The sequence below is a fragment of the Penaeus monodon genome, chromosome 4, assembly GCF_015228065.2.
Source record: "Penaeus monodon isolate SGIC_2016 chromosome 4, NSTDA_Pmon_1, whole genome shotgun sequence".
NCBI classification, from domain to species: domain Eukaryota; kingdom Metazoa; phylum Arthropoda; class Malacostraca; order Decapoda; family Penaeidae; genus Penaeus; species Penaeus monodon.
In genome coordinates, this window is record NC_051389.1 from 48,372,000 (window position 1) to 48,392,435 (window position 20,436).

Consider the following 20,436-nt stretch of genomic DNA (forward strand, 5'->3'; position numbering starts at 1 on the left):
TATATCTAGCTATATATATTACCCACACTCGCTGTTATTTTATACTTTAATGAAAGAAAATTAAGGTGCTTTTCCTAGAAGCAAATATGATGGAACCTTTAAATAAAATGGAAAAAAGTATCTGACTACTCTCATTGTTAGTTATCCATCACTCTTCCTTTGCAAGGCAGTGGAAACTTTCAATTGTATTTCTTAGATTGAAACAAATTTCATTAATTTTCCTTTTACATCTGTACATCCATTATTCTTCACATAGAAAATGGTAGTAATATTGCTAGAAGTTTTGCATCTTATCGTATCCGTCTAAGTTCACATACAGTCCGAATATCACACAATAAGATGATTACAATGATCATGAGCGTTTGTTGATATAAGAATGCCAGTAATATGTCAACAACTCAAGATATACATTTTGAGTTTTTAAGATAAAATCATACCGGCACAGGTTCATTTTGAAGATATTCAACCCACCAAAATTGTTACCATAGCGTTTCAGAGACTCTCATTATTGACTTCAAATTTAATTCGTGTAGAATGAACATGTATATGATATCCTGCTAAAATTGCACAGAAACATTATATGCATCTTTACATATGAAGGGACATATAATACGATTTGTGATTAATACAAGCAGAAATCCCTGAGGTATTCGCAAAATGTATTGCAGAATATCGCACTCTGATTGGCTGGCCTCAGTGTATCACTTTATATCAACTGGAGGCATACAAATGTAAAAGATGATTCAACTGATTCCAATAATGTGCGTGTAAAGGGCAAACATGTTTGAGGAAGTATCAAAGTGTATCAAAGTGTTAGGGGTTTCGGAGATGCTACCAAAAAGGCCTTTTGTATCAACCTAGATGCTAACAAAGCGAAAAGATGTTTCAAAAGGTTTCAATATAGTATGCATAAGGGGAAAACATGTTTAAGGATGTATCAGATTGTTAGGGTTTCCGGAGATGCTACAAAAAGGGCCTTTAGAAAGCAGAGACACTAGATTTGTGGCCAGAGTCAGACAGAAGTGTGCCACAGAATTTAAAAGAACTCGTCCCTATTGACCATCATGGACCACTTTTTTAGTTCATTACAAATCTGAACGCGGTTCTGATTGCACACCTAAATCTATGCGACAGGCCCTGGGCAGACGACCCCTACGCTTTATTGCAATCTGTCAAACTATTTTTGAGAAACTAATGCGCCAATACTGATGTGCTTACATGTATATTTTTAGATACTATAATTATATAACACATTCATATGCACACACACACACACACACACACACGAAGCACCATTGTTAATTATATACGAATTCATGATAGATGAAAGCAGAGGTTTCATTATGCTTAGAGATATGGCAAGTGAACATTACTTACTAGTACTAAAATTATTATAGCTAATATGAATAAAAACTTAAAAGAAACATTTTCACATATATTGATACACACTCATCCTCATAGATGTTATAAACTGTCTCGCCTCATCCCACTCGCTCAAAAGCACCTCTTTCTATTCAACCATTCTAACATCTCATACGCAGTCTTTGGTTTAAAGCTACATACTCGTGAGAGGACACAAACGTTATTAGGGTTGGGATGGAATGGGAACTAAGAGACGTAGCCCAGTCGCTCATTTTTTAGAGTTTGCGTCTACCTTTGCGTATCTAAGGCTGCTGGAGCCTTACCTGATGGCTCCAATGACCTTATTTTGGGAGGAGTCTCCTCAATAGACCTTTCACTCCTACTCCGTTTCTGGTAGAACAATTCACAAGAGGCAGTTTCAGCAATTGGGGACTGAGGGTTAAAGGAAGTGGCAGAGTGTGTGGGGTAAGAAGCACCAGAGGGCGAGGGTTGGTGGGAAGGAGGATGGGCTAGAACCGAAGCAAAGGATTTACCTGGCTGTGCAAACAGCACACGGGCACGTTGCTTTGCCTCTGGAAAACTAACTTTCTCCTTGCTTCTTATTACCAATACTTCTTTTTCAAATTTGTACATTTTACATTGCTTTGAAGAAGCTTCATGAGCTACTTTGCAGTGGTAACAGCATATTGGACCTGGACAGTTGTCATCTCCTTGATGACCTGTTGTACCACACTTTACACGTACTCTTGGTTGTCTAGTTTCCTTAAAACGGCAAGAGTTGGCTCCATGCCCATAACCCTGGCAGTGGAAGCATCACATAGGGTTGGGCACATATGGCTTTACTTTGAGGTGGTACCATGCCAACTTAACTGATTCTGGAAGGACTAACGTGTTAAAAGTTAGAAGGAGAGCTGGTGTCGACTGTTCCAAATCATCAACTTTCTTCCTAAAACGTTTTACTGTCACTACATTAAAATTCCCTAGTTCCTCTAACAGTTTCTCCTCAGAATACCTCATCAGGTCTCGGGAAAAGACAATTCCCTTACACTGATTGAGGGTTTTGTGAGAACATGAAACTTGAGGCCCAGGGATTTCGCATATCGCATGCAGACGGTCACTTGTTTGGTGACGAAACCTCAACTATCAGGCTACCATCTCGCTGTGGGGTGATGCGAGGATCACGTTGACATACCTCAACTATTTTCCAATGTACTTCAAAAATATCAAGATCCATGATTGATACACCATCAATGGTCTTCACTACTAGGTACTTACTATATGAAATACTTTCATATTTACCAGGTAAGATTTCCTTAATGGATTGAGGAGGACATTTCTCCTTCTTACCTGGTTTGGGAGACTGGGAACCATTGCGATTCCCATTCTTGCCCTTTGGAAGCTGGAAAGGTTCCACAGTGACATGTGATGTTCCAGAAGGAGTGGCCAGGGGATTGCGTAGGTCGTCAGGGAGAGAACTAGATCTTTGTAAATTTGGAGTACTCATACAAATTAGAATTCTTCATTTCCTCACCCCCCCACCCACCATGGAGTCCAACGAGGGGAAGCTATAGTTGGGCTCAAAATCTCCCAACAGCCACAGGGGTAATGAGGAAATATACGCAGCCACTGTTACAGTACTGAGGGCAGTCGCGGGACCTATGCGCTGCCGACTGAATAGTACCTGCTTGACCCTAGCCATATTTGACCAGCCGATTGACTTGACCGGGCCTTGATCAAGCCACCCGTCTAACCAGAATAAAGGACCAAAGAGGTGTGTTACTAGCTGCAGGGCGCAGCGTGCAGCATTGCTCAACCTCCAGGACTCCTGTCTCCTGGTATTACGGGATGCCACGCACGGCAAACACACGTGGGAGAGTTCTCCCTGGTCCAAGATGGAATGAACCAGGGGTGGGTGCACCATCCCCTCTCATAAGCCTTGGTGCACCAGGAAGCCATTTTGTCTCATCCCTCACTGGTGACCCCTCCAGTATGGGTAGCCCTCTGGTCTGGCTCACCAGATCATTGGGACCTCAAGCCCCCCCACCGCGGCAAGGCGGCTTCCGTTAGGGGGGACAGGGGTAATGAGGAAATATACGCAGCCACTATTACAGTACTGATGGCAGTCGCGGGACCTATGCGCTACTGACTAAATAGTACCTGCTTGACCCTAGCCATATTTGACCAGCCGATTGACTTGACTGGGCCTTGATCAAGCCACCGTCTAACCAGAATAGAGGACCAAAGAGTTATGTCACTAGCTGCAGGGCGCAGCGTGCAGCATTGCTCAATCTCCAGGACTGTCTCCTGGTAATACGGGATGCCATGCACAGCAAACACATGTGGGAGAGCTCTCCCTGGTCCAAGATGGAATGAACCAGGGGTGGGTGCACCAACCCCTCTCATAGGCCTTGGTGCACCAGGAAGCATTTTGTCTCATCCCTCACTGGTGACCCTTACAGTATGGGTAGCCCTCTGGTTCAGTTCGCCAGATCATTGGGACCTTAAGCCCCCCACTGCGGCAAGGTGGCTTCCATTAGGGGGGAATCACAATGGGAGATTCTGAGATTTATGGGAATTCTGACACAGATTATTGGCCTCATAGCAAGCCTATATACCGGTACTAAAAGTGCTACAAAGTGTGGTAGGGGCCTGTCGAACTTTTTCCCTATTAATGCAGGGTGAGACAGGGCTGTGTCCTTGCACCAACACTTTTCAACATCTGCATGGACTGGATAACTGGCAGAGCTACTATCCAAAGTCAGTGTGCAGCAACACTTGGCAATGTCAAAGGCTCCGACCTTGACATTGCCTTGTAACAAGTCTCTTCTTCGGATCATGGGGTACAGTTGGCAGGACACAGTGAGACTGGCATGAGACCTGTTACTTGCATAATCTGGGATCACCAGCTCAGGATATATGGGCACCTAGCTCGTTTCCCTGTGGATGACCCTGCCCATCAGGTTGTCTGTCTGCGAGACAATCCTGGGTGGAGGAGGCCCATGGGACGACCTAGGAGGTCATAGTTTGGGCAGCTCGACGAGACCTGCCGAGATGGGCCGAAGGCCTACCTTGAGACTCGCCATGAGGGACTCTCGTGGCTGGAAGCGAAGGGTGGGTGCAGCCATGCGCCCCCGTCGGCGTTAGCCCCTTGGTCGTGACGATGATGACATATATATATATATATATATATATATATATATATATATATATATATATATATATATATATATATTTCGAGAAGACATTTTTAAAGCCACGAATTCGCATATGTATATATATATATTTCGAGAAGCCACTAAAGCCACGAATTCGCATATATAAAAAATATATATATACACATACGAATTCCTGGCTTTAATGGCTTCTCGAATCCTTACAAAAGATATTATTAATTAAGAAAAAGATTATGTGAATCAGACAAAAAAATTTTATTCTCCATGCATCTCGAAATAATTTCTAGCTCTTTGTCTTTTGTATGAATGGATGACGGTAGATATGTTAAATATACCAAATATTAGACACATACCGCCTCACTGTTGAAAGCTGATAAATTTTCCATATTAATTTCCTGTGAAAATAAGAAAGAAGGAAAAAAACATGTATATGAAGGAAGACCTGACAGGAGACAGTCGTTGCTGAGCATTTATGTGTTTCGAATACTGTTTTGTTGCTGCTATAATTTACTAGCAATATTTAGTCGTTAAAAGCTTTGATCCTCCACCAAAACTGTTACCTATTTCATTCACTTACTTATACAGAAAATGCATATACATGCGATATTAACGTCTGATTTTTCCTTGAGGAACTGAAGGAACTTGTACCACAATGAAATCACGGAAAATTTATGCTGAATTAGAAAGCAGAGACAGCAGAATTGCAGCCAAGGTCAACACAAAGGTCTATGATATACCTCTTTGGTGTTAAATAGTAATTTCAAATCTGTACGTGGATCTGGTTTGCCAACCCAAATCTATATGACAGGTCCTAGCCCAAAGGGCAGAGTTAATACTAAATAAATTCATGATAGATTAAAGCAGAGACTTCATTATACTTAGAGATATGTTTACTAGTGTCAAAAAGGACATTTCCACATATTGTGTTGATACTTACTCATCCTGATAGATACTATAAAATGTCTCGTATTTTGCTACCTCCTCAAAACCCCTTTTTACTATTCAGTCTTTCTAACTTCTCTTTTTTTGGTTAAAAGAAATCTCTTGGAGCAGGACAAAAATGTTATTAGGGTTAAAGTGGAATGAAATTAAAAGCCCTTAAAATGTCAAATTATCTATGAAATCTGGCAGCAAAAATTTGTTTTCCTGAATATATTTCATCGTCGTAGTATACTGTTGACATAGAGATATAAAAAAGAGATTAGATTCGGGATTAAAAAATATTCCGAATCGAATCACATTTACAGGCTCATTATCAATTTGAAAGGATCGTCGATAGGATTTCCGGTAACCGTTGCTTGCTCTTTCCGTGTTTATTGTTATGCTTCTTCAGATGAGGGGCCAGTTCCGTCTTTACACACTTCTTTGAGGCATTTTATGAAATCGAAGACCAGCATAAACTACGGATAAAGAGAACGTAACCATTAGTTTTAAAACAAATTTCGTTGTACTAAAATGCTTGTGAAAAAAAATTTCTACACTGAGCTATTCTTATTCAGTTAGAAGAACATTTAAAGAAAAAGTTTCAGATCATATTTTGGCAGTTGATTATATGTTTCAGCTGAGTATGGAAGCCTTACGTTGGGTTCGCTCTCCCTCGACTACACAAACGCCGTCCTTAATGGCAGCCAACATAGCCTCTGCTTGCGTAGTTTGCTCTGCTTCTTCTAATTTGGCGATCAAGTCTTCTGTGAACGTCGTCGCATCAAACAAACCATCATCCTTTTTATATATAAGAGAGAAATATGTTGAAGTAACTAGTAAGGATTCAACCTTTGGTGACGCAAAAAGAATATATTAAGTTCTTTATGTCTATGCAGATGGTAAAATAAAAAAGTACATAGTTCAGTGACCTGCTACAAAACTTTACATTGGTGTAAGTTTAGATACAGAAAGAGCGAAATCAAACTCACTGTGAGAAGGTCTTCCTTCTCGAAGAACACCGGCTAGGGCTTTTTGATTTGCTTCAGAAAGACTTGAAATGAACCGCATCATATGAGGACTTCTCTTTCCTCTGTTACGCCCTCTGCGGCCACCGGGTCGTCGACCGCGTCCGGCCCTTTGGGTATTTCATTTTTACTTCCTTTTACTTAATCCAGTGTTTAGCTTACATGCAGCATCACTTAACCCTTTTTCCACAGTTTATTAATTATGTTTACACATAGATGACTCCCAGGTGCCTATCACCAAAACATTGGACATTGCAAGTTTCCGTGACATAGTTAATATTATCCCTGATATGTCAAATGTCATTGGCTAAAACTCACCTTTTAGATTAAAGACGATTCCATTTTCCTCCATACAACTTCCTATGATTTCCCTCATGTTTTCTTTATGCATCACATCGTGTATCAGCTCGTGCATTCACCTTTTTCAAGAGGATGATCCAAGTTTCTTTTCATGAAATCTTTAGCAAATGAAACTGGTTTCAGTTTTATAGTTTTACAGTAGTTTTTATAAGTTTATGTAATACTAGTACACATCTTAGTTTATTTTAGCTTGTTTATTTCTCACTAACTGATATAATCTTCATGTGAAGCAACTAGTATGAGAATTATAACGTTACTTACGGGTCTGTTAACGTGTAGTTAATAAAGTAAATACTTGAATGATGCCTTTCATTATTGCGTCAGTTAATGGCGAAAAATCTTAATTCTGAACAGAAAACTACATGAAGTAATTTGCCTTCCATATAAAAGCAGTGATAATTAACTTCATGGGATGACAACTGACCATTGTAACTGATATGTGGCTCTTATTGTCATGTAGAGCGGACGTTCAGTGGTCTTTGCACGTGCATAAACAGAAGTAAGAGGCAGAAGAAACATGGATTTTGGATATGTTCCATGAAACTTCTTTGAAATGGCTTCGTCCTGTTCGTCTACAACGTATTACTATCTTTGTTTTGGAATCAGGGAAAAGCTTCGGGAATTTCCCTTTTCCCCCTGGAGCCTAAAACCGCCACCATGGGGGCCCGCGAGCGCGAGCAGCATAAACAGCCCCTTCTGATGACGATGGTGACTCACTCTGAACATTTTAGTTATGGCTATTATTGTTTAAACAATGTTTTTTTCCCCATATATCTGTTATTTTTATATATAGCTCCCCATCTAGCTATTGTAATTTAGAACCTACCAGCTGCCTAATAGGATAATTTTTTCTCTAAATAAAAATAAAAAATGTATAAATAGGGATTGCATATAATGTATATACATATACACATTATATATAAAAATTTTAAATATATATTTATATAATATATAATATATAAAATATAAGAAAAATAACAAAAATGTTATACACAGATAGGGAATAGTACACACCCACCAAACCAACACCAAAACACACCACACACCCAAACAATTTTATATATATATATTATATATTATATATATATATATACAAATTTAAAAATCACATAGATATATTTAATATATATATATATATATATATATATATATATACATATATATATATATATATATATATATATATATATTATATATATATATATATATATATATATATATATATATATAAAATATATATATTCTTCTTTTAACGGTAGGTTCATGTCTGAGCCGCCGTGGTCACAGCATGATACTTAATTGTAGTTTTCATGTTGTAATGCTCTTGGAGTGAGTACGTGGTAGGGTCCCCAGTTCCTTTCCACGGAGAGTGCCGGTGTTACCTTTTTAGGTAATCATTCTCTCTATTTTATCCGGGCTTGGGACCAGCACTTGACTTGGGCTGGTTTGGCCACCCAGTGGCTAGGTAGGCAATCGAGGTGAAGTTCCTTGCCCAAGGGAACAACGCGCCGGCCGGTGACTCGAACCCTCGAACTCAGATTGCCGTCGTGACAGTCTTGAGCTCGATGCTCCAGCCATTCGGCCACCGCGGCCTTGGCAATCATGGGCTTCCATGATTTTTCTTGGCAATTTAGAGCGGTGGTTTGCCATTGCCTTCCGCCCGTTTTTTTTTTTTTTTTTTTTTTTGAGTCACCATCTCTATTTACCCGGCACTGATTTGGGCTGGCTTGGCCACCCAGTGGCTAGGCAGGCAATCGAGGTGAAGTTCCATCGAACTCAGATTACCGTCGTGACAGTCCTGAGTCCGACGCTCCAACCATTCGGCCACCGCGTCATCATATATATCATATATATAATATATATATATATATATATATATATATATATATATATATATATATAAAATATATATATATATAACACATGTATACATACATACACATACATATACTATACATATTACATATACATTATATATATATAAACATGTATAAATACAAAATGTATATACAGTATATATATATTATATTTACACATTATATTATATATGTGTATACAGAATATATATAGACATATATACACATATATATATATATATATATATATATATATATATATATATATATATATATATATATATACACACACATACATACACATATACACACATTTATACATATCTAACATATACATGCATAAATTTAATATATATTTATATACACATATATACGTACACACGCATATATATACACAACGGATACTCACAACCAAAAGTGACACTGGAATTTCTACAGGGTGTGAAGTCGTGTGGTGACTGGATTTTGAGTCGGCTTTTATATACAAAGCAGTGGCGTTTTTTGCTGCTGTGTCTTGGTGACTCAGGTGTCACGGATGGGCAACACAGGCCAGCTTGTGGTGACGTCAATAGAACTGAAGTATTGGGATATATTATAAAAACTCATTTGCTATTTACGCACCCTAGCTAAGAAATATTCATCTATACATGTACAGATATATACTTGTGTATATTTATGTAGTATGCCCGCAGCACTCGTATACTGAATCTTCAATCATCTCTTACGCCCTGTCTCTGCCTTTCCCTCTTTTCTGTACGAATATACGTAATTTAATACGCAAAATATAAATTTATATATATGTATATATAATTATATATGTATGCATGCATACACACATATACATATATACATATGTGTATAGATATATATTTGTCTATCTAGTGTAAGGTCGTGTCAAGCCTATTCTCACAGCCTTCACCTGCAGTGTTGTTTGCAGGTGGATGGCCTGGAAGGGAATATCTTGACGTACCATTACTGCTACTCCTCCATGAGGTCCATTGTCAAGGTTCCATAATGGCTTGAACTTGGAATCCTCTCAGGAAAATGGGACGATTTTCCCTGGTCATAATCTCTTGTAGGCATACACAAACTGGGTTCCATGAAGCTATCAGATGTTGCAGTTCTTCCCATTTTGCATGAATTCCCTGACAGTTCCATTGGATTAGGGTATCCATTTCTTTAGATTATTTCTTCATAAGGTGTTTGGCAGCACCTGTGGTCAAGGTTTGCCTCACACCTTTGGGCTGTCCCTTTCCAGGATCCTGGGAGTACCTTTTTAATATTTGTTTACCTGTGGAACTAGTTTCCACAGGTTTCCCTTGGACAGGTTCAGGATTTCTTTGCCTAGGCAAAGGACGGACCTGAGCCTTTACTTCAGGAGCATTCTGCCTAGCAGCAGAGGCTCCTGTGGATGTGGTGGCAGCTGGAGCTGTCACCGTTGAGGCCTCTGGAGCCTTGCCTGATGGCTCCAAAGACCTTACTTTGGGAGGAGGAGTCTCCTCAATAGACCCCTCACTCCTACTCCGTTTCTGGTGGAACAACTCACCAGAGGCAGTGTCAGCAATTTGGGACTGAGGTTTAGAGGAAGTGGCAGAGTGTGTGCTGTAAGAAGCATTGGAGGGCAAGGGTTGGTGGGAAGGAGGATGGGCTAGAACCGAAGCAAAGGACCTACCTGGCTGTGCAAACAGCACACGGGCACGTCGCTTTGCCTCTGGAAAACTAACTTTCTCCTTGCTCCTTATTACCAATACTTCCTTTTCAAATTTGTACCTTTTACATTGCTTTGAAGAAGCTTCATGAGCTTCTTTGCAGTGGTAACAGCATATTGGACCTGGACAGTTGTCATCTCCTTGATGACCTGTTGTACCACACTTTACACATACTCTTGGTTGTCCATTTTCTTTAAAATGGCAAGAGTTGGCTCCATGCCCATAACCTTGGCAATGGAAGCACCGCATAGGGTTGGGCACATATGGCTTTACATTGAGGTGGTACCATGCTAACTTAACCGATTCTGGAAGGACTAATGTGTTAAAAGTTAGAAGAGCTGGTGTCGACTGTTCCAAACCATCAACTTTCTTCCTAAAACGTTTTACTGCCACTACATTAAAATTCTCTAGTTCCTCTAACAGTTTCTCCTCAGAATACCTCATCAGGTCTCGGGAAAAGACAATTCTCTTACACTGATTGAGGGTTTTTTGAGGAGAGCATGAAACTTGAGCCCCAGGAATGTTGCATATCGCACGCAGACGGTCACTCTCGTCTGGTGACGAAACCTCAACTATCAGGCTACCATCTCGCTGTGGGGTGATGCGAGGATCACGTTGACATACTTCAACTATTTTCCGATGAACCTCAAAAATGTCTAGATCCATGATTGATACACCATCAATGGTCTTCACTACCAGGTACTTACTATATGAAATGCTTTCGTATTTACCAGGTAAGATATCCTTAGTGGATTGAGGAGGACTTTTCCCCTTCTTACCTGGTTTGGGAGCCCGGGAACCATTACGATTCCCATTCTTACCCTTTGGAAGCTGGAAAGGTTCCAAAGTGACAACGTGTGATTTTCCAGAGAGAATGGTCGAGGGATTGCGCAGGTCGTCAGGGAGAGAGCTAGATCTTTGTAAATTTGTAGTACTCATACAAATTTGAATTCTTTATTACCTCATCCCCCCACCCACCATGGAGTCCAACGAGGGGAAGCTATAGTTGGGGTTCAAAATCTCCCAACAGCCACAGGGGTAATGAGGAAATATACGCAGCCACTATTACAGTACTGATGGCAGTCGCGGGACCCATGCGCTACCGACTGAATAGTGCCTGCTTGACCCTAGCCATATTTGACCAGCCGATTGACTTGACCGGGCCTTGATCAAGCCACCCGTCTAACCAGAATAAAGGACCAAAGAGGTGTGTTGCTAGCTGCAGGGCGCAGCGTGCAGCATCGCTCAACCTCCAGGACTACTGTCTCCTGGTAATACGGGATGCCACGCACGGCAAACACACGTGGGAGAGTTCTCCCTGGTCCAAGATGGAATGAACCAGGGGTGGGTACACCATCCCCTCTCATAGGCCTTGGTGCACCAGGAAGCCATTTTGTCTCATCCTCACTGGTGACCCCTCCAGTATGGGTAGCCCTCTGGTCCGGCTCACCAGATCATTGGGACCTCAAGCCCCCCCACCGCGGCAAGGCGGTTCCGTTGGGCCACGAGGAGGCACTGCAGAAGTCTAAATGACAGAGAGGCTGTGAACTAGCAAGGAAAGCCTATGCAGAACTGCTCCATTTTTCGCACTAAGCTAGCAAGCGGTGGAAACTGCAAGCGAGAAGGCATGCAAGCACTTAACACTATCTAGGCTATCTATAATGTGTATGTGCATCTGTTATCCAGATTTTCTGTTTTTTTAGGAGAGAAACTATCAAAATTCCTTTGTTTATTCCTTTTATGAAAATTCTTCCCAAGTAATATATATAATAATTCTTCAACTGGCTTTTCCATGTTCATCATGGGTCGCCGGTGCGGATCTTGCGTTTTTATCCACATCATATTATTAGATTGGCAGCTTCGTATTAAGGCTGGATGCCCTTCCTGACGCCACCACAGATATCGGCGGTGGACCTAGCCCTTGCCTGAAAAGGCGTACCCTACAAGGCAGCAGGGGGATTTGGTGAAAGTTCCCTTCTCTTAGCCTTTGCCTGAAGAGGCATACCCTACAAGGCAGCAGGGAGATGCAGTTTAATGTCATACCCAGGACATCTTATCTACTCATACATGCGACTCTTTATCATTATTCTTAGGAGCCATTTACTGCATAAAAGAAATTATTAATACCTTTAAAAACAGCAGATAACTTAAAACTGATACAATGCATTATCCTAATACCCAGGTCTCATGTACATATGTGAGTGAATTCAAAAGTCTGTGTGTTGTTTTATTATTTAATATATATGTATATATATATATATATATATATATATATATATATATATATATATATATATATATATATATATATATATGTGTGTGTGTGTGTGTGTGTGTGTGTGTGTGTGTGTGTGTGGTGTGTGTGTGTGTGTGTGTGTGGGGAGTGAGAGAGAGCATCTACGTGTGTTTCAAGCATATATATACGTTTGTGTATATCCATGTATATGTATATATTTACATAAACATAGACATATGTGTGTATGTGTGCATACAGAGAAGAGGGGGAGAGAGAGGTTGCGAGAGTTGGTAGTAGATTAAGTATACGAGTGTTTGCGGCCATACTGCAAATGTTGCTGTGGACCAAGTATAGACGTGATTAGCTGAATACTTCTCAATTAGGATTCGTAAATAAGTGAGTTTTTAATACATCCAAATATTTCAATTTTATTGACGTCACCACAAACTGGCCTATGTTGCCCATCCGTAACAACTGAGTCACCAAGATACAGCAGCAAAGACGTCACTGCTTCGTATATAAAAGCCGACTCCACATCCAGTCACCACACGACTTCATACATAAGTGTCATTATTGCATGTGAGTATCTACTGTGTGTATATATATATGTGTGTGTGTGTGTGTGTGCATGCAAGTATGTATGTATGTGTATATGTATATATACAGGTGTGTGTGTGTGTATATACCTGTGTATATATATTTACATATGTATGTATATACCTGTCTTTATGTATGTGTATACAGTCTATATATGTATATATATGCGTGCGTATGTATACATATATGCGTGTGTGTGTGTGTGTATAATGTATATATAATATCGACATGTAAATATCTCTTTGTGTGTGTATATATACATCCCTCAAGTATGAGTAGATAGTTGATTTTATATATATACATTATATGTCAGTATATACAATATATATGTTTATATGCGTGTCTTTTATGCATATATTTGTATATTTATATGCATATATGTGTATGCATATATATCTATACGTGTGTGTATGTACATATATATAAATATTAAAACATATATTATATATATATATATATAAATATATATATATATATATATATATATATATATACATATATACAAAATATATTTATGAATATATATGTACTTATATATCTACATTATGGATAAATAGGTAACTATATACACATGCACACACACACATATATATATTATATATATGTGTGTGTTTGTGTGTGTGTGCATGTGTATATAGTTACCTATTTATCCATAATGTAGATATATAAGTACATATATATTCATAAGTATATTATATATATATATATATATATATATACATATACATATATGTATGTTTATATTTATATATATGTACATACACACACGTATAGATATATATGCATACACATATATGCATATAATATACAAATATATGCATAAAAGACACGCATATAAACATATATATTGTATATACTGACATATAATGTATATATATAAAATCAACTATCTACTCATACTTGAGGGATGTATATATACACACACAAAGAGATATTTACATGTCGATATTATATATACATTATACACACACACACACACGCATATATGTATACATACGCACGCATATATATACATATATAGACTGTATACACATACATAAAGACAGGTATATACATACATATGTAAATATATATACACAGGTATATACACACACACACACCTGTATATATACATATACACATACATACATACTTGCATGCACACACACACACACACACATATATATATATACACACAGTAGATACTCACATGCAATAATGACACTTATGTATGAAGTCGTGTGGTGACTGGATGTGGAGTCGGCTTTTATATACGAAGCAGTGACGTCTTTGCTGCTGTATCTTGGTGACTCAGTTGTTACGGATGGGCAACATAGGCCAGTTTGTGGTGACGTCAATAAAATTGAAATATTTGGATGTATTAAAAACTCACTTATTTACGAATCCTAATTGAGAAGTATTCAGCTAATCACGTCTATACTTGTGTCCACAGCAACATTTGCAGTATGGCCGCAACACTCGTATACTTAATCTACTACCAACTCTCGCAACCTCTCTCTCCCCCTCTTCTCTGTATGCACACATACACACATATGTCTATGTTTATGTAAATATATACATATACATGGATATACACAAATTATTATACACACACACACACACACACACACACACACACACACACACACACACACACACACACACACACACATATATATATATATATATATATATATATATATATATATATATATATATATATATATATATATATATATATACATATATATTAAATAATAAAACAACACACAGACTTTTGAATTCACTCACATATGTACATGAGACCTGGGTATTAGGATAATGCATTGTATCAGTTTTAAGTTATCTGCTGTTTTTAAAGGTATTAATAATTTCTTTTATGCAGTAAATGGCTCCTAAGAATAATGATAAAGAGTCGCATGTATGAGTAGATAAGATGTCCTGGGTATGACATTAAACTGCATCTCCCTGCTGCCTTGTAGGGTATGCCTCTTCAGGCAAAGGCTAAGAGAAGGGAACTTTCACCAAATCCCCCTGCTGCCTTGTAGGGTACGCCTTTTCAGGCAAGGGCTAGGTCCACCGCCGATATCTGTGGTGGCGTCAGGAAGGGCATCCAGCCTTAATACGAAGCTGCCAATCTAATAATATGATGTGGATAAAAACGCAAGATCCGCACCGGCGACCCATGATGAACATGGAAAAGCCAGTTGAAGAATTATTATATATATTACTTGGGAAGAATTTTCATAAAAGGAATAAACAAAGGAATTTTGATAGTTTCTCTCCTAAAAAAACAGAAAATCTGGATAACAGATGCACATACACATTATAGATAGCCTAGATAGTGTTAAGTGCTTGCATGCCTTCTCGCTTGCAGTTTCCACCGCTTGCTAGCTTAGTGCGAAAAATGGAGCAGTTCTGCATAGGCTTTCCTTGCTAGTTCACAGCCTCTCTGTCATTTAGACTTCTGCAGTGCCTCCTCGTGGTCACCCACCCCCCTAACGGAAGCCGCCTTGCCGCGGTGGGGGCTTGAGGTCCCAATGATCTGGTGAGCCGGACCAGAGGGCTACCCATACTGGAGGGGTCACCAGTGAGGGATGAGACAAAATGGCTTCCTGGTGCACCAAGGCCTATGAGAGGGGATGGTGTACCCACCCCTGGTTCATTCCATCTTGGACCAGGGAGAACTCTCCCACGTGTGTTTGCCGTGCGTGGCATCCCGTATTACCAGGAGACAGTAGTCCTGGAGGTTGAGCGATGCTGCACGCTGCGCCCTGCAGCTAGCAACACACTTCTTTGGCCCTTTATCTTTATTCTGGTTAGACGGGTGGCTTGATCAAGGCCCGGTCAAGTCAATCGGCTGGTCAAATATGGCTAGGGTCAAGCAGGCACTATTCAGTCGGTAGCGCATGGGTCCCGCGACTGCCATCAGTACTGTAATAGTGGCTGCGTATATTTCCTCATTACCCCTGTGGCTGTTGGGAGATTTTGAACCCCAACTATAGCTTCCCCTCGTTGGACTCCATGGTGGGTGGGGGATGAGGTAATAAAGAATTCAAATTTGTATGAGTACTACAAATTTACAAAGATCTAGCTCTCTCCCTGACGACCTGCGCAATCCCTCGACCATTCTCTCTGGAAAATCACACGTTGTCACTTTGGAACCTTTCCAGCTTCCAAAGGGTAAGAATGGGAATCGTAATGGTTCCCGGGCTCCCAAACCAGGTAAGAAGGGGAAAAGTCCTCCTCAATCCACTAAGGATATCTTACCTGGTAAATACGAAAGCATTTCATATAGTAAGTACCTGGTAGTGAAGACCATTGATGGTGTATCAATCATGGATCTAGACATTTTTGAGGTTCATCGGAAATAGTTGAAGTATGTCAACGTGATCCTCGCATCACCCCACAGCGAGATGGTAGCCTGATAGTTGAGGTTTCGTCACCAGACGAGAGTGACCGTCTGCGTGCGATATGCAACATTCCTGGGGCTCAAGTTTCATGCTCTCCTCACAAAACCCTCAATCAGTGTAAGAGAATTGCCCTTTTCCCGAGACCTGATGAGGTATTCTGAGGAGAAACTGTTAGAGGAACTAGAGAATTTTAATGTAGTGGCAGTAAAACGTTTTAGGAAGAAAGTTGATGGTTTGGAACAGTCGACACCAGCTCTTCTAACTTTTAACACATTAGTCCTTCCAGAATCGGTTAAGTTAGCATGGTACCACCTCAATGTAAAGCCATGTGTGCCCAACCCTATGCGGTGCTTCCATTGCAGGGTTATGGGCATGGAGCCAACTCTTGCCATTTTAAAGAAAATGGACAACCAAGAGTATGTGTAAAGTGTGGTACAACAGGTCATCAAGGAGATGACAACTGTCCAGGTCCAATATGCTGTTACCACTGCAAAGAAGCTCATGAAGCTTCTTCAAAGCAATGTAAAAGGTACAAATTTGAAAGGAAGTATTGGTAATAAGGAGCAAAGGGGAAAGTTAGTTTTCCAGAGGCAAAGCGACGTGCCCGTGTGCTGTTTGCACAGCCAGGTAGGTCCTTTGCTTTGGTTCTAGCCCATCCTCCTTCCCACCAACCCTTGCCCTCCAATGCTTCTTACAGCACACACTCTGCCACTTCCTCTAAACCTCAGTCCCAAATTGCTGACACTGCCTCTACCTCCGGAGTAGGAGTGAGGGGTCTATTGAGGAGACTCCTCCTCCCAAAGTAAGGTCTTTGGAGCCATCAGGCAAGGCTCCAGAGGCCTCAACGGTGACAGCTCCAGCTGCCACCACATCCACAGGAACCTCTGCTGCTAGGCAGAATGCTCCTGAAGTAAAGGCTCAGGCACGTCCTTTGCCTAGGCAAAGAAATCCTGAACCTGTCCAGGGAAACCTGTGGAAACTAGTTCCACAGGTAAACAAATATTAAAAAGGTACTCCCAGGATCCTGGAAAGGGACAGCCCAAAGGTGTGAGGCAAACCTTGACCACAGGTGCTGCCAAACACCTTATGAAGAAATAATCTAAAGAACTGGATACCCTAATCCAATGGAACTGTCAGGGAATTCATGCAAAATGGGAAGAACTGCAACATCTGATAGCTTCATGGAACCCAGTTTGTGTATGCCTACAAGAGATTATGACCAGGGAAAATCGTCCCATTTTCCTGAGAGGATTCCAAGTTCAAGCCCATTATGGAACCTTTGACAATGGACCTCATGGAGGAGTAGCAGTAATGGTACGTCAAGATATTCCCTTCCAGGCCATCCACCTGCAAACAACACTGCAGGTGAAGGCTGTGAGAATAGGCTTGACACGACCTTACACTAGATAGACAAATATATATCTATACACATATGTATATATGTATATGTGTGTATGCATGCATACATATATAATTATATATACATATATATAAATTTATATTTTGCGTATTAAATTACGTATATTCGTACAGAAAAGAGGGAAAGGCAGAGACAGGGCGTAAGAGATGATTGAAGATTCAGTATACGAGTGCTGCGGGCATACTACATAAATATACACAAGTATATATCTGTACATGTATAGATGAATATTTCTTAGCTAGGGTGCGTAAATAGCAAATGAGTTTTTATAATATATCCCAATACTTCAGTTCTATTGACGTCACCACAAGCTGGCCTGTGTTGCCCATCCGTGACACCTGAGTCACCAAGACACAGCAGCAAAAACGCCACTGCTTTGTATATAAAAGCCGACTCAAAATCCAGTCACCACACGACTTCACACCCTGTAGAAATTCCAGTGTCACTTTTGGTTGTGAGTATCCGTTGTGTATATATATGCGTGTGTACGTATATATGTGTATATAAATATATATTAAATTTATGTATGTATATGTTAGATATGTATAAATGTGTGTATATGTGTATGTATGTGTGTGTACATATATATATAAATATATATATATATATATATATATATATATATATATATACATATGTGTATATATGTGTATGTATGTATACATGTATATATATATATATATATATATATATATATATATATATATATATATTATATATATATTATTATATATATATATATATATATATATATATATTTTATATATATATATATATATATATATATATATGATGACGCGGTGGCCGAATGGTTGGAGCGTCGGACTCAGGACTGTCACGACGGTAATCTGAGTTCGATGGAACTTCACCTCGATTGCCTGCCTAGCCACTGGGTGGCCAAGCCAGCCCAAATCAGTGCCGGGTAAATAGAGATGGTGACTCAAAAAAAAAAAAAAAAAAAAACGGGCGGAAGGCAATGGCAAACCACCGCTCTAAATTGCCAAGAAAAATCATGGAAGCCCATGATTGCCAAGGCCGCGGTGGCCGAATGGCTGGAGCATCGAGCTCAAGACTGTCACGACGGCAATCTGAGTTCGAGGGTTCGAGTCACCGGCCGGCGCGTTGTTCCCTTGGGCAAGGAACTTCACCTCGATTGCCTACCTAGCCACTGGGTGGCCAAACCAGCCCAAGTCAAGTGCTGGTCCCAAGCCCGGATAAAATAGAGAGAATGATTACCTAAAAAGGTAACACCGGCACTCTCCGTGGAAAGGAACTGGGGACCCTACCACGTACTCACTCCAAGAGCATTACAACATGAAAACTACAATTAAGTATCATGCTGTGACCACGGCGGCTCAGACATGAGCCTACCGTTAAAAGAAGAATACTATATATATATATATATATATATATATATATATATATATATATATATATATATATATATATACATATGTATATTTAGTGTATATAAATGTATCTGTATATATATACATCACTCAGATATGAGTAGATAGGTAATTGTGTTATATATATATATATATATATATATATATATATATATATATATATATATATATATGTGTGTGTGTGTGTGTGTGTGTGTGTGTGTGTGTGTGTGTATGAGTGTGTACTATTACCTATCTGTGTATATACATTTTTGTATATATATTCTTATATATATATATATATATATATATATATATATATATATATATATATATTTATATATTTATATATAATGTGTGTATATGTATATACATGTATATGCATATGCCTATTTATACATGTTTATTTTTATTTAGAGAATAAATATATCCTATGTAGGCAGCTGGCTAGGTTCTAAAATGTACACATAGCTAGATGGGTAGCTATATATAAAGATACACAGATATATGGGAAAGAAACAGTGTTTAACAATAACTAGCCATAACTAACACTGTTCCAGAGTGAGTCACCATCGTCATCATGAAGGAGCTGTTGATGCTGCTCGCGCTCGCGGCCGCCATGGTGGCGGTTCAGGCTTCCAGGGGAAGAGGTAAGTTCCCGAGAGCTTTCCCTGATTCCAAACACAACGCATAGTAATACGTTGTAGACGAACAGGACGAAGCCATTTCAAAGAAGTTTCATGGAACATATCCAAAATCCATGTTTCTTCTGCCTCTTACTTCTGTTTATGCACGTGCAAAGACCACTGAACGTCCGCTCTGCATGACAATAAGAGCCACATATCAGTCACAATGGTCAGTTGTCATCCCATGAAGTTAATTATCACTGCTTTTATATGGAAGGCAAATTACTTCATGTAGTTTTCTGTTCAGAATTAAGATTTTTCGCATTACTGACGCAAATGAAAGGCTCATTCAAGTATTTACTTTTTCG

At 39.5% G+C, this 20,436-nt stretch overlaps 1 protein-coding gene and 1 pseudogene across 2 annotated transcripts in view; both read right to left on the bottom strand.

The window, feature by feature from the left end:
• Positions 1–20,436, bottom strand: part of LOC119572279 — a 36,221-nt gene that overhangs the window by 3,853 nt on the left and 11,932 nt on the right. The window contains exon 1 of one of the 2 annotated variants that reach the window (XM_037919293.1): positions 9,110–9,140. The exons of the other annotated variant lie outside the window; for it this stretch is intronic. The gene's annotated coding sequence lies outside the window, so the exon portion shown is untranslated. Of the gene's footprint in view, positions 1–9,109; positions 9,141–20,436 lie in introns of those variants that run through there. 2 annotated transcript variants of the gene reach the window in all.
• The window catches only part of LOC119572584, a 24,907-nt pseudogene continuing 10,325 nt past the window's right edge, over positions 5,855–20,436 (bottom strand).